Source organism: Quercus robur, chromosome 4 (assembly GCF_932294415.1).
Source record: "Quercus robur chromosome 4, dhQueRobu3.1, whole genome shotgun sequence".
Taxonomy (NCBI): domain Eukaryota; kingdom Viridiplantae; phylum Streptophyta; class Magnoliopsida; order Fagales; family Fagaceae; genus Quercus; species Quercus robur.
Window position 1 is genome coordinate 80,561,977 of NC_065537.1, and position 13,111 is coordinate 80,575,087.

The following is a 13,111-nucleotide window of genomic DNA, read 5'->3' on the forward strand; positions in this document are numbered from 1 at the left end:
AACGGGTAGGAGTTGACGGTAGTGGTGAACGGTGAGTCCGTTCGGTTGACGAGGTCGTCAAGGTCGCTCGATACCCGTCCCTTGAGAGCATTCATCATAACCTCCATTTGTTCCTTCATGGCTTGCATCTCCGAGAGAACGAGGGGCGGAGTGGTTTCCGCGAGGGAGGGGATGCTCGTGTTCTGTCGTTCAGGTTTGCTCGGGGCGTTGCTGGCCTGGGGTCCTTCCTGGTTTCTCCTGTCAGCGCTGGTTCCTTCTTGCTCTGCTCCTTGGTTGTTGGGAGCTGCATTCTTCTGTCTCAGTTGCTCTTCTAGGTCGTGATTTTGCTTTGTGAGGCGCTCCACGGCGGCGGCGAGCGTCCTCACCTGTCTTTCAAGCGCGGTTGTAGGAGCTTCTTCTTCTTGAATGTCGTTGTTGGTCGCCATTGAGCGAGTGAGTACCATGTAACTCTCTTGTCTTGAAAGCGAGAACGTGCTAAAGCGGTTCCCCACAGACGGCGCCAACTGATGATACCGAAAACAATACCACCAATGAGTCACACGTTCCTCGTACGATCACTAATGGCACCTGCACAACAAAAAAGAATAACCTAGCGGGGAGTACCGGTGTGGTACCGGCCAAGTACCCTCCGAAGGTCAAGTTAGAATTATTCTCACTGCTCTAGAGTGCTAGAGAGGGTAAATTACGCGTACCTTGGTTTGTGAGGGTGCTTGGGTTTTTATAGTAGAGAGGGCTGACCCTCTTTTCCTTGGAGTAGAAGTCTTTTCCTTGTAGGAGTCTCCTTGGGCGTATTTTACGGGATTCTTTCCATATAGGAGTCTTTAGGTTCCATGAAACGTGGGGAGCAAGTTATTTACTTATACGTGCAAAATGGACACTTTATAGACTGACGCCGTCAGTTTATGTTATCCCGTCAGTCTATGCTTACCCCGTAAGCTTCAGGAAGTTCGGCCCTATGTGGAGTTCTTTTGCCTTACATCACCGTCAGCCTAGAAGGTATGCTGACGGCAAGACCATCTCGTCATCCTTGTTAAGTCTGCATCTTCACCCTTGCCAGGTCTGCACCGTCGCCATTGTCAGGTACGTGCCGTCACCCTTTGTCAGGTACGTGCCGTCACCCTTGCCAGTGTTTTTATCCTCATCATTTTCATTACAAAGAAACTTCTATCTTTTGGATTTTAGACTTAACAAAAATACTAATAGATTGTGTAAGGCTTTAACAACTTGTGGCTGGATGGAGAGGTTTTGTTGTGGGTTTGGGTCGTGAGTATGGATTTAGCACCCATACTTATGTGGTAGTAGCACCCATTTCCATTCAAACCCAAATGACATTACACACACAATTTCATTGCAGAAAAGTCCAATAATCTTCCAAGAAGTGAGCAACTAGCACAAATAAGTAACACAAATCACTGAACCAAAATGATCCCAGTCGCAACAATAATGAAGAAATCCAATGACTTACAGAGTATTTGAACCCATTTTTCCAAATTCCAGCAACCTTCCTTCCAATTGACTGAGCTCTCCTCACCACATTCCAAGTACTCCTAACAATCAGAGTCACCGAAAGACACAGAATTTTACAGAAATTTTGAAATGAAGAGAATTGTATAGAAAAACTCCATGAATATCTTTGTAAACATGGTTAATGACTACATGCAGACATATATGCCAAAACCCATAAATTCTCTCAACTGGGTAACCAAAATAAATCAAATGTTGATGGGCTAGAGTGACTGGGTGAGAGTGAGAGTGAGAGCCAGAAATCTGTCATACCTGAGCTTTGAAGCGTGAGAGAGAGAGAGAGAGAGAGAGGGAGAGGGAGAGGGATAAAAACAAAGTAATGTGATTGATTGTGACTCTGTATTAATTTACAAGGTACTCGATTTCAGTCATATCGATTACCATTGGGAAAATTCAATGTTACCCTTTTTACCCCTTTTAGTTATAACCAGGTCCTGTGCTATGATCTAGGGGCAGATTCGTCCATTAACAATAGCTCTAAACCAAAATAGGCTCCACCATTCTAAACTCTCACTTCGGCCCATCAAAGGGTAGAGAGCTGAGAGCCCATTGGACATGAAAATCTATTTTCGAACCAAACTAGTATCTTATCCTCTAAAAAAAATTTTAGTATTGCTGTTGAAAAAATTTAAAAATAAATTTCATAATTAAAAAAAAAAAACTTTTCATCATCTGACTTACCCTTTTTTTTAATGACAAAAAGTTTTTTTTTTTTGGTGAAAATTTAATGATAAAAGGTGGGATATACATTTTATGTTATAATATGAAATTCAACTATATCAATGCAAATGACTCAAACCATGTAACTATTGGCAGTTTAGGCCTAGTGAAAAGGTACAGATAGACTCAAGAGCATGCTAGAAAAAATCTTGAACAGATGATCGAGCTATGAAAAATATATAAATAATTAAATCTAACTAGGAATTACTTTCCTAGAAGTTGTAGTATAGAAATTGATATATTGTTTACTTTATTATATTTAAGATTTTTGCTATCAAAAGCCGTAACTAATATATATTGATATTTTTTTTCTTCCCTCTTGTCGAGAGTCATTTTTTATGTAACAAATATTTCAAATCAATGAAACATGTCTACCTTCTTCTTCTTTTCTTTTTTTATTTAATAATAGCCCCACTCTTTATTAATTTATGTGATAGAGATCTCTCCTCTGAACTTGAATTAAGATTAATTTTTAAGAGTAATTTTATGTTCACAATATTTTTACAATAAGTTCTAAGTTATTGATTATAATTGTTTCTAATTCAGGCGCACCGTTGACATCACTTTTTTACTTATTAATAGCAGTTTGCAACCTAAAATTTGTTGTGAAAATATTATTGATGTAACGTTATATATTTAAAGGAAGTCTACAACCATTAGGAAAAACATCAAATTCATAAGGATTTTTGTGTGTAGAGCACCCACAAAAGATGGGTCTATCTAAATAATCACATTATCAAAGTACGAAAAACTACAAGCTTTTGGTTAGTTCATTACAAGCTCCACGGGTCAAATTCACACTCACTCTTACTGATTTGGTTGTGTAGTGAACTAGTGGCCCCTGTTACTTTCTTTAACGAGCTCGTGTGTTCAACCAGTCCACCGACTATTCTAATGTCTATGTCACATTCTAAAGAGTAAAGAATAATATGCTGCCCTAGCTATGAAGCATGCGTGACAATTTGCCTAGACTCTCTCTTTTGGCCTCTTCTCAACTCAAGCAATTGAGAGCAATTACGGCATGGAAGATCTGTGCCACACAATTTCAACTGAGGCAGGCAGGTACACTCCTTGTGATCCCACAAACTACAATCTCACAAAGCATGAGACTCAGTTTTTAGTGATGCTCAAACTTTGAAGTACAACACTCGCAAGAAAAATGTATTTGATATAAGAATATATATTTGAAAAATAAGGTCCGATACGTAGGGACATGACAATTAATTAATTAAAAGTTTGATACATTAGTTTGTAAGATGGTACTAAAATTTTATAATACATCTAACGTGTCAATTGTTCTTTTATTTTAACTTTTTTTTTTTTTTGATTTTTTATGCTTGACATATAAAGTTGATTAAGTGTGCACAAGGGTAAGCAATCCCACATGTACAGGGAGTTGCTGGTGCTAGAAAATGTAAATTCTTATTCTATAGGTTCATTGATGGAGAAGTTAAGTGTTGCATGACACCAAGAGCTTTCTTTAACTTGCTTATCCAGCCTTTCCTGTAAGATTTATTAGATTATTATTTTTTAATGAATTATGGCCTTGAGTCTAATCTATACATATCTAAAAGCTGAAACGTAGTATTTATTGTTGCTACACTCCAGTTAAGCCATATCAGCAGCCATGACATTATCATTTTTTTCCCAATTTTTTATATAATTTTTTATCATTTAAAGTGAATTAAAAATTCTATTACATTACAATCAAAATATCATATTTATCTTATTTTTAACTATTCTTATTTATTATTAAATTTTCAATTCCATTTTAATTTTTCATATTCTCACTACTCTCTACCTTAACTTTCTTCAACCTTTCTCATTCCATTTTAACTTTTCATATCCCCACTACTCTCTAACTTAATATCATTATTTTTCTATCCCTTTATCTTCCTTTATTTTTTACTTTTCTTATTCTTATCCTCATACTATAAATTTGTCATTCCCTCTCTCATTTCATGCATAATTTTCTATTTTTTCACACACAAAAGACTATCTCTCTCTCTCTCTCTCTCTCTCTAAATATATATATAATTTTTTTTCTTGTTTTTGGTTTTTTTTCTCACGTCTCTACTTTAGGTTGATGAACTTCTTTATTCTTTAGAATTCTCCTTTGAGTTGATATGATTTAGTTTTGAGTTTTATGTTGTTATCTTTTCTTTTCTCATTGATTGTCAAATAATATCCTATTGCATTATAAAAATAGTATATAAAATAATGTTATTTTATTACATAGCATAACTAAAATAATTTGGTGTTTATCACTATACATTTCATTTTTACTATTTTTTTCTTCTCATCCTATTTTATTCAAAATTTAAATTTAGCAACATCCTCCATATCATTAAATTATTTATATTTTGTCTCTTTTTCTTTTAAATTAAACATATAGTATTTTATTTAAATTCAATAAATAAAAATTGTACTTATTTGTGTTGAATCCAATACATTGAAATATTGGACCTAAATCCAAACCCAATTTAACAAATAAAAAATGCAACAAATAAGCCTATTTAGACCAACGTTAGATATGCATCTTTGGTTCAATATGTCAAAGAAAATGATAAGATGAGGCACTGACACCCAATGCTCCAACCCAATCAAACACCAAATTAGTGTTTGTTGTTACAACAAATTGTTGGATAATATATAGTTCTGCAAAGGCACTAAAAGAAAGTTTACAACAAATCAACAATTCTAGCAACCATGAACTCTGTAGTTTAAGATCTGATAAACCACAGGGACCAGGGTGAATACCACGATATTTATATGCTGCAAATAAAAGTGTCGAATTCATGAATTATTATAAATTTATAATGTGTTATTTTGTTTTTCTATCATTTATTGAAGGGTTATTCTAGCCTTCAGGCCCATGCAAGGTATCACTACAATGTAATAGGCCAATGACAAAATTTGAGGGCCCAAAAGCCATTGCAAAAAAAAATATTATAGAACTACTAATTTTATTAACAAAATAAAAGTAATTTAATGTGACAGTAAATATAATTTGTGTTACATCAACAACAGGAACAAGGTGGACTGAATTAGAAAAAATGGACGGAATAGGACCCAAGTGGACAAAATGGACTGAATGGGATCAAATTGGACCGAATAGGACTGAGGTGGACATACTTGACAAAAGTGGACCGAATAGGAGTAATGTGGACTAAATAGGACCGAAATGGATAGAATGGACCGAATAGAACTAAAGTGGACCAAATGGCCCGAATAGGACTGAACTGGATCAAAGTGGACAGAATGGACCGAATAGGACCAATATGGAACGAATAGAGCCAATGTGGACTGAGTAGACCGAATTAGACCGAAGTGGACAAATAGGACCAATCTGGACCGAATAGGACCAATGCGGACTGAATAGACCGAATTAGACTGAATAAGACCGAATGGGCCTGAATCGGACCGAATATAACTTTAGTGGACAGAAGGACTAAATAGGACCGAATAGAACCTAATATGACTGAATAAGACCAAAGTAGACAGAATGGACCTAACGGGACCACATTGGACCGAATAGGACCGATGTAGACATACTGGACCGAATAGGAGTACTGTGGATTAAATAGGACCGAAGTGGACAGAATAGAACCAAAGTGGACAAAATAGACCGAAACAGACTAAAGTGGACCGAATGGCCAGAATAGAACTGACGTGGATCAAAGTGGACTAAATGGACCGAATAGGACCAATGTGGACCACAGACAGCCATTGTTGACTGAGTGGACTGTAGTAGACCGAAGTGGACAAAATAGGACCAATATGGACCAAATAGAGCTAATGTGGACTGGATGGACCTAATTACACCGAAGTAAACTAAATAAGACCGAATTAGACCAAATAGAATTTTATTGGACAAAGTGGACTAAATAGGACTGAATGGGACCAAATTGGACTGAAGAGGACAGAATGGACCAAATATATCAATATGGACCAAATTAATGTATGAATATTTATCATTTTTATTGCATTTTTAGGTTCATATTTCTAATTTCTAATGTCTATTTTAGTGTTTTTTTTTTTTTTTTATACTCAACTAAAGATTTTAGCCCAAATATAATAAATTTCATATTTTTCAACCGGAAAATAATTTTTTTTTTTTTTTTTTTGGAACTAAACTTGAAAAGAAAACCTACAAAAAGAATCAAGTTAAGACCCAATTAGTCTAAAATGGGCCGAAGGGGGATTGAAATTGACTGAGTGGACCAAATTGGATTGAAGTAAATCTAATTGGATTGAATAGAAATTTTTTAATTTTAAGGAAGAATAAATTATCTTCTAAAAAATTTAGAGAAAAAATTATACATTATATTACAATATAAAATAATTATTTATTCCCACACATTGCATGGTCTGCAACTAGTTCGTATAATGTTGAATTTGGTCCAAACTTGTAAATTTTTTCTTATATTAGCTTAACCAAACATTTGACCAAAATTTGTAAATGTGTACAATAAAGTTGATCGAGTGAACAACAAACTTTTGTCTTCATCCTCAGTTATACCAAACGAATGATTACAAATAAAAGTTCTTAAACAAATACTTGCAACGAATCTTTTCATTACAAAGAAATTTCTAACTAGTCCACCTGTTGGGTAATTATCATGTTCTGCTTTGTACCAGTGCCATTCCCATCTCCTCTAATCCTACCTTTCTTTTACTGGTGGAGAAGGTAGATGGGTTACTCCCTAGGTCTTCCTCTTAATAAATTTGTATTATTTAGCAACAACCAAAGAAAAAAAAAAAAAACTAGCAATAGAAGAGACTAAACCTTCTGCCAAGTTTTATGCCATTAACAACCACCCCATCTCTAAATCACATTTGAAAATGTACTCATCATACCTTGCAAAATCACAAACTAACATAGAAATTATACAAGTATGCAAAGTATGTGTGGTCAGAATTGAAGTTCTAAGAGTTGCTCGCTATCCGTGAAATCTGCATTGATCATATCATTAGCATTAACTATTTTCCCAGTTTATCTATTTGACCCAAGTGTAATATCAGAACCAACCCAACACCAAGTTGGTTAGGCTGACCATAGATTGACTATTGTGGGAAAGGGTATCTGGATACACTCCCGCATAAGATCTATTTATAAAAAAATTATATCTTTAGAAAAATCTCACAAATAAATATTATGAGCAGCAAAAAAAAATAAAAAAATAAAAAATAAACAACCACATACAAGAGAGAACACCAAGGATTTACGTGGTTCGGCCTTCGGCTTACATCCACGGGCGGCGACAAGGAGAAAGTTTCACTAACAAATATGGAGAGTACAAAGGTGGTGTAGAACCACTCACAAACCCAAACCCCAATACACCCAAATAACTCTATATCAAAGAGTTCTCTCTCAACTCTAACATAATTCAAGGCTAAACAATAGTTGCCGTCCATGCAAAGAAGTCAATCCGAAAAAAGTTAATAGACAATCCAATTCTAATTCATATCAACATTGACTACCACAGTTATATAATTTCTTGATTCAGGACAGCCATTACATCTTTAATGGCTTGGGTAGATCCATTGCATCTTTAATGGCTTGGGTGAATTCACTTTAGCCTCTACATTCTCCTTGTCTAGCTAGGAACATTGTCTCCCAGCTCTTTTAGTTGCTTCTAGTATGGTACAAAACTGAGTTAGCATGGTTCTTTGTGTCTATGGCATCCCTCATTTCCTTGTCTTCCCTTTGCAAAATTTTCAGCTTCATTAACCATCCTATCCACCTGCAACATTTTTATTTTGTGCATACAAACATGGGTTTAGTAACATAATAGGGTTACTAATATAAAATGTGAATGTTTCCATTTATTATTATTTATTTATTAATCGAAAAACATAGATGCTAGAAATGCTTAGATTTCAGAAAGAAAAGAAAGATATAGGTTCTTGAAGACCATGGTAGCATCATTGAAAGGGGTAACAAATATAAAAAGAAGAAGCCCTTGAGCTATAAAATCAAAATTAAAGACTAAGAAATAAAAGAATTTTTATTTTATTTTTTTATTTACAAATTAGCATATAAACAAGAAAAATCATTTCCTACCAACAATGGCTATGGTAATAGGAGTACAAAATAACTAAGTAGTAAAATGCATTAATACAGAAATGGGTCTTGATTTACTTGGAGTTTGGTGATGCAATCTCTTATATTTCTATAGTTGCATTTGTTATATATATATATATATTCAGTTATTTCTCAGATGGTTAGATAATTATATTCGGCTGAGCTAGGTTGGATTTCAGGATCATTCAAGCCCCAAATTAACCAAAAACTTTAATTTGAACAAATACCAAACACTCTTCATAACAACAGTTTTTTCAAAACATACCTTTTCACTTGGCAAGGTGCTAGTACCAGTTATGGCGATATCATGCTTCTTTCCAATTCCCTTGTCAATTGCAGTGACCGAAAGAATACCATCGGCATCAATACCAAATTTCACCAAAATTTGAGGAACTCCAAGTGACACATGTGAGATGCCAACTCCAAGATATGTTGTCCCTCACAAACTCTCACCTTGATACTCGTTTATATTCATCTGCTGCAGTGGAAAAGAAAACAACCCAGAAATTGGTAAGGTTGGGTTCCTTCAGATAATCTACCACCACACCACCTAAAGTTTCAAGTCCTGAAATGAAAGTCACAAAAATAAATATTAATGCCTTAACTATCTCAAAAATTAATGCAAGTTCTAATAAGTACTACAGTGGGCAATATCAGAAATACAGAGCTCTAAATGAAAGTAATAAGTGATATCCAAGAGCACAATGTCACTAACTTCTCCAGCTAAAACACTAGCCCTGAAATGAAAGTCACTAAAATAAATATTGATGCCTCAACTGTCTCAACAATTAGTGCAAATTCTAATAAGTACTACAGTAGATAATATCAGAAATAGAGGGCTTTACGTTTTCTTCCATAAATAAAGAGGAAAAAAGAAGAACAAGACAAACCTGAACTATAGCCCCAAGAGCAACAACTTCATAAGGATTTACAGTCACATTTGGCTCTTTTCTAGTCATTTCCTCACGCTCCTAAATGGCTGGGATGCGAGTTGAACCATCAACAAGATTACTTCATATATATATATATATATATATATATCTTTGAAGGAAAGCTTTGTATCTCTCAAGGCAGTTTCAAAAGGTGATAAAAGCCTAGGAAAAAGCAGATTGTAAAACGTTCTTTGATATTTCATATGAGAGTAACAATTGTCAATAGGCATACCTGTTTAGCAAATCTGAACACAATTCTGAAAATTTGACCCATCAGTGTGGTGTCAATGTGTTTTGGGCCATCCGTAGCAGTTGTAATGAAAGGTAAATTGGAAAAGCAAATGGTGTTTCTATGTGATCATGGCAAATGGAGCGATCAACTTAAGAAAGAAGGCATAGAAATAGCCACATACCTAATATTAGTCTAAGTTAGAGATGACAACTTCATCTATGCCTTCTCAGCAATCTCTGTAAGACCAGAGCTTGCTTGTCTTTCAGAAGATCTGTGCCTTCTCAGTAAAGTCATCTATACCTTCTCAGCAATCAATTGTTTTCTATTAAAATTTATAGAACGTAAGGGTGTAATTTAGTAACAACTAACAATAAATCAGAAAGATCTACCAGTTTCTCTTGTTCCAACCTTGTCAAAACCATTGCTTCTTGGATGAGTGTCACCCAAGGTAGATCAGATCTTAAATATTCCATCTCCAACCTCAATAACTATGTAGAAAAAACGTAACAGAAGAATATAAGTTGCATTTGATCACAACTCAGGATTTTTCAAATTTGATTATAATCAAACGTAACATTTAATTATAGACAAGCTAACTGACTTACCTATATCGGCTTCTCAAATTCTTTTAGTATCCAAGCGGTACATCCCATCATCATATTTCCACAAAAGATTCCAATTCTTCAGATAATCGTCATTTGCTAGATGCTTAATCCCTATAAAATATTTCTCATGATAGTTCTTGTAACAAAGTTCAATTGGATGCATTAAAGTACTGTTATGCATATAGGTAAAAGAGTTACAATTTCAAAAGCATTTAAAAAAAAAAAAAAAAAAAAAAAAAAAAAAAAAAAAAAAAAGAGAGAAAATAAGCCTGTTTTGTTATTGAAACAACTACATTAAGATGAACATATTCAAAAAGCTTATGTTTCACAGAGGGAGGTTGAAAAGTCCAATAACCAGTCACCCTAAAATTAAGCTCTAACTGAAGCTAGGAACTAATATCGTTGCTAACACCAAGCTACAGACTTCGTCCTTTCCAACCTATCAGAAATCAGTTTGAGAATTAAATTAGAAAAAAAAAAAAAAAAGAGTGAAGAAATTAATACCACTACTACTACCATTTTGCAATCAAATTTCCAAAAATTCAAAACAAATGAACCATTTAACCTAATCCATAATGTAAGATATATAAAGATAGGTATGAGATATGTACCAGTTTAACTTTTTGTAGTTGTGGTGAATTTCCATTCCCTGTATTCAAATTCAAAGTTCTTGTTTATCAGAATCCTATAACTGATAGACTCACTAAACCTGAAACAAAAAGGAACAATGAAGAGAGTCAAATTGGTATTTGATAAATTCAAAGTGAAGTTAGAAAGGAGATGCATGCGCATAAGAAAGTATAGGAGTTTAATCCCTCTAAATGAACTGACACCAAATATCTTTTGTTCTTTCTTTTTTCTTCATATTGGTGTTGTGAAGCATCTGCTGAAGTGAAGAACAATTTTTCTTCCCTTACCAGATAACAATATAATGAGATAAAAGATTATGGTTATATTGTAGAGAATAACACGATTACTCATTTTATGATTCATATGGTTACAAAGTGACAAACTGAGAATAATTAGAGTTAAAAATAATTACTGTTTTGGTTTCAAAATTATTAATATAAACAAAAAAGTCTGAGGCTTCAGTAAAAAGTCATCAAACATCCCAAGTATCAGCTGCACGCAAGACGAAGCCTGTGATTTTTATTCATGCCAAACTACTAGATATAAGTTTGAGAACATACATTAATAAAATACAAAAGAAAGGTCAAAAAGATATTTACCATTCTCATTTGTGGCAACAAAATTGCAGTACTGACTCTCTTTGGGAATAACCAACTCTTGTCTGTTGTCATATTCCAAGCTTTTCACTACCCTGCTCACAAAATCAAATTAATGAAAAAATCACTGCACTTTTAATTGAAGGGAAACAAAAGGGAGTTGAATAATTGATTAAACAAAGTATGGAATTTTAAAGGAGATATATAGACCAAATCATCCTTCTGAAACACTATCAAATCTAGGGATGCAAGAGTTTTGGACCATTTCCCAACAATTTCAGCCTGGCATCATTCTGAAAAAGTGAGTAAAAGAACACATAACAAAGTTTCAAATATTTTGTTTTATGTCGGTTTGGTTTACAGAAATAGAACACTCTTTCAATGTGAGAATTCAATTGATTTTTTTTCTCATCTTTCAAATGACAAGCTATGCATAACTTTATATTTTTATTCATTCTAACTTTGTATCCAAATCTTGTGCATAAATTAAATTCATCCCAGCATTTCTACATATCTAAAGTCAAAATATGAAGCCATACTTTTAATCCAAACTAAGCTATCATTAGACAGTGAACAAAAATCAGCAATTATGTAAGAACCCAAAAATCCACATCTGGATATTTTTGTTTGTTGATATAAATAGGTAGTAATAATAAAGAGTTGAAGAAAACAAAATGATAAATACCTGAATGTAAAACCGCTTTCCTAGAGGCTGGTCAAAAATGATCATTCACTAGAATGTTATCAAAATATCAACAAATGCCAGACTTCACTCTATATAGTGTGATGTATGGAATATATGACAAAAGTGGAAGTAAATTGGTTGTTCCAAAGAACCGGAAGTGAAGTGCTATGCCAGGGCAGGGGAACAGGAAACAAAATGGCTCCAAAGAAAGAAATTGGGGTTCCCAAATGCTTTAAGAGAGTGTAACTCTTTTGAAGAAGTTAAGGGCTTGAAACTGACTACTGCCTTCCTGAGTGTACTTTGCCTAAAGAACGCAACAGAAAAGTGTCATTTTATAATTTATATAAAGATAGAAAACAATATAATGAACAAACAAATGTGGATTTATGGATCTTCCCTCTTGGGTCCCCTCTTAATATAAGAATCATATCAGGAATGAACATTTTACGTGAGGGAAAAAAGAATGAACCCAAAACAAGATAATCACCTTAGCTCTTGACTTGTTGCACTTTTTCATATGGTTCTGAATATGCCCAGATACGTACACCTCCTTTCATTCTGTGTTTCCAATTCATTCTACATCCAATTTCAAAAGTGAGAAGAGTAAAAAACATTATAATTTGAGTTACTGAAACAGTATAAGATTGTTAATTCTGAGCAATGTAAGGCCAACCCATCCCTGTTCATTTTTTCCAATTGTTAGACATTTTTGGATTGATTTGAAAGCAAATTGACTAACTCAAGCACCATTGTTTTGATAAACACAATTGGAAATCCCAATACTACTCCGAAAAATTCAATAATCATTATATTATAAATGAGTCTAACTGAATACCTTAGCTGCATCAACTTCCCAAATCTTGAAACTATCCAAGTGATTTATCCCATGACCATATTGCCCCAGAAACTTGTTCAAATTCTTCAAATAATTATCTCCATGAAGCTGTTAACTAAACACAAAGCATGTACTTTAAAACAATAATATTAATAGTTATGATAATAACGCTATAAAGTAGAAATCCGAAGCAATACACAGTTTGGTTGCTGAAAGATCAATAAAATTTAACAAGAAAATCTCTGCTTTTTGATTACCAGAAAA

The 13,111-nt window shown here is 33.9% G+C and overlaps 1 protein-coding gene and 1 long non-coding RNA gene across 5 annotated transcripts in view; both read right to left on the minus strand.

Annotated features, from left to right (window-relative positions):
* The window catches only part of LOC126724275 (putative disease resistance protein RGA3), a 110,574-nt gene that overhangs the window by 93,736 nt on the left and 3,727 nt on the right, over positions 1-13,111 (minus strand). Inside the window, exon 2 of one of the 4 annotated variants that reach the window (XM_050428849.1) lies at positions 12,522-12,588. The exons of the other annotated variants lie outside the window; for them this stretch is intronic. The gene's annotated coding sequence lies outside the window, so the exon portion shown is untranslated. The remainder of the gene's footprint in view (positions 1-12,521; positions 12,589-13,111) is intronic. 4 annotated transcript variants of the gene reach the window in all.
* On the minus strand, positions 7,469-10,536 carry LOC126724316 (uncharacterized). The gene is made up of 6 exons (XR_007654915.1): positions 10,102-10,536; positions 9,905-9,984; positions 9,678-9,796; positions 9,223-9,311; positions 8,598-8,897; positions 7,469-7,991 (listed from the first exon to the last, which is right to left on the minus strand). It is a non-coding gene; the product is annotated as an uncharacterized LOC126724316 (long non-coding RNA).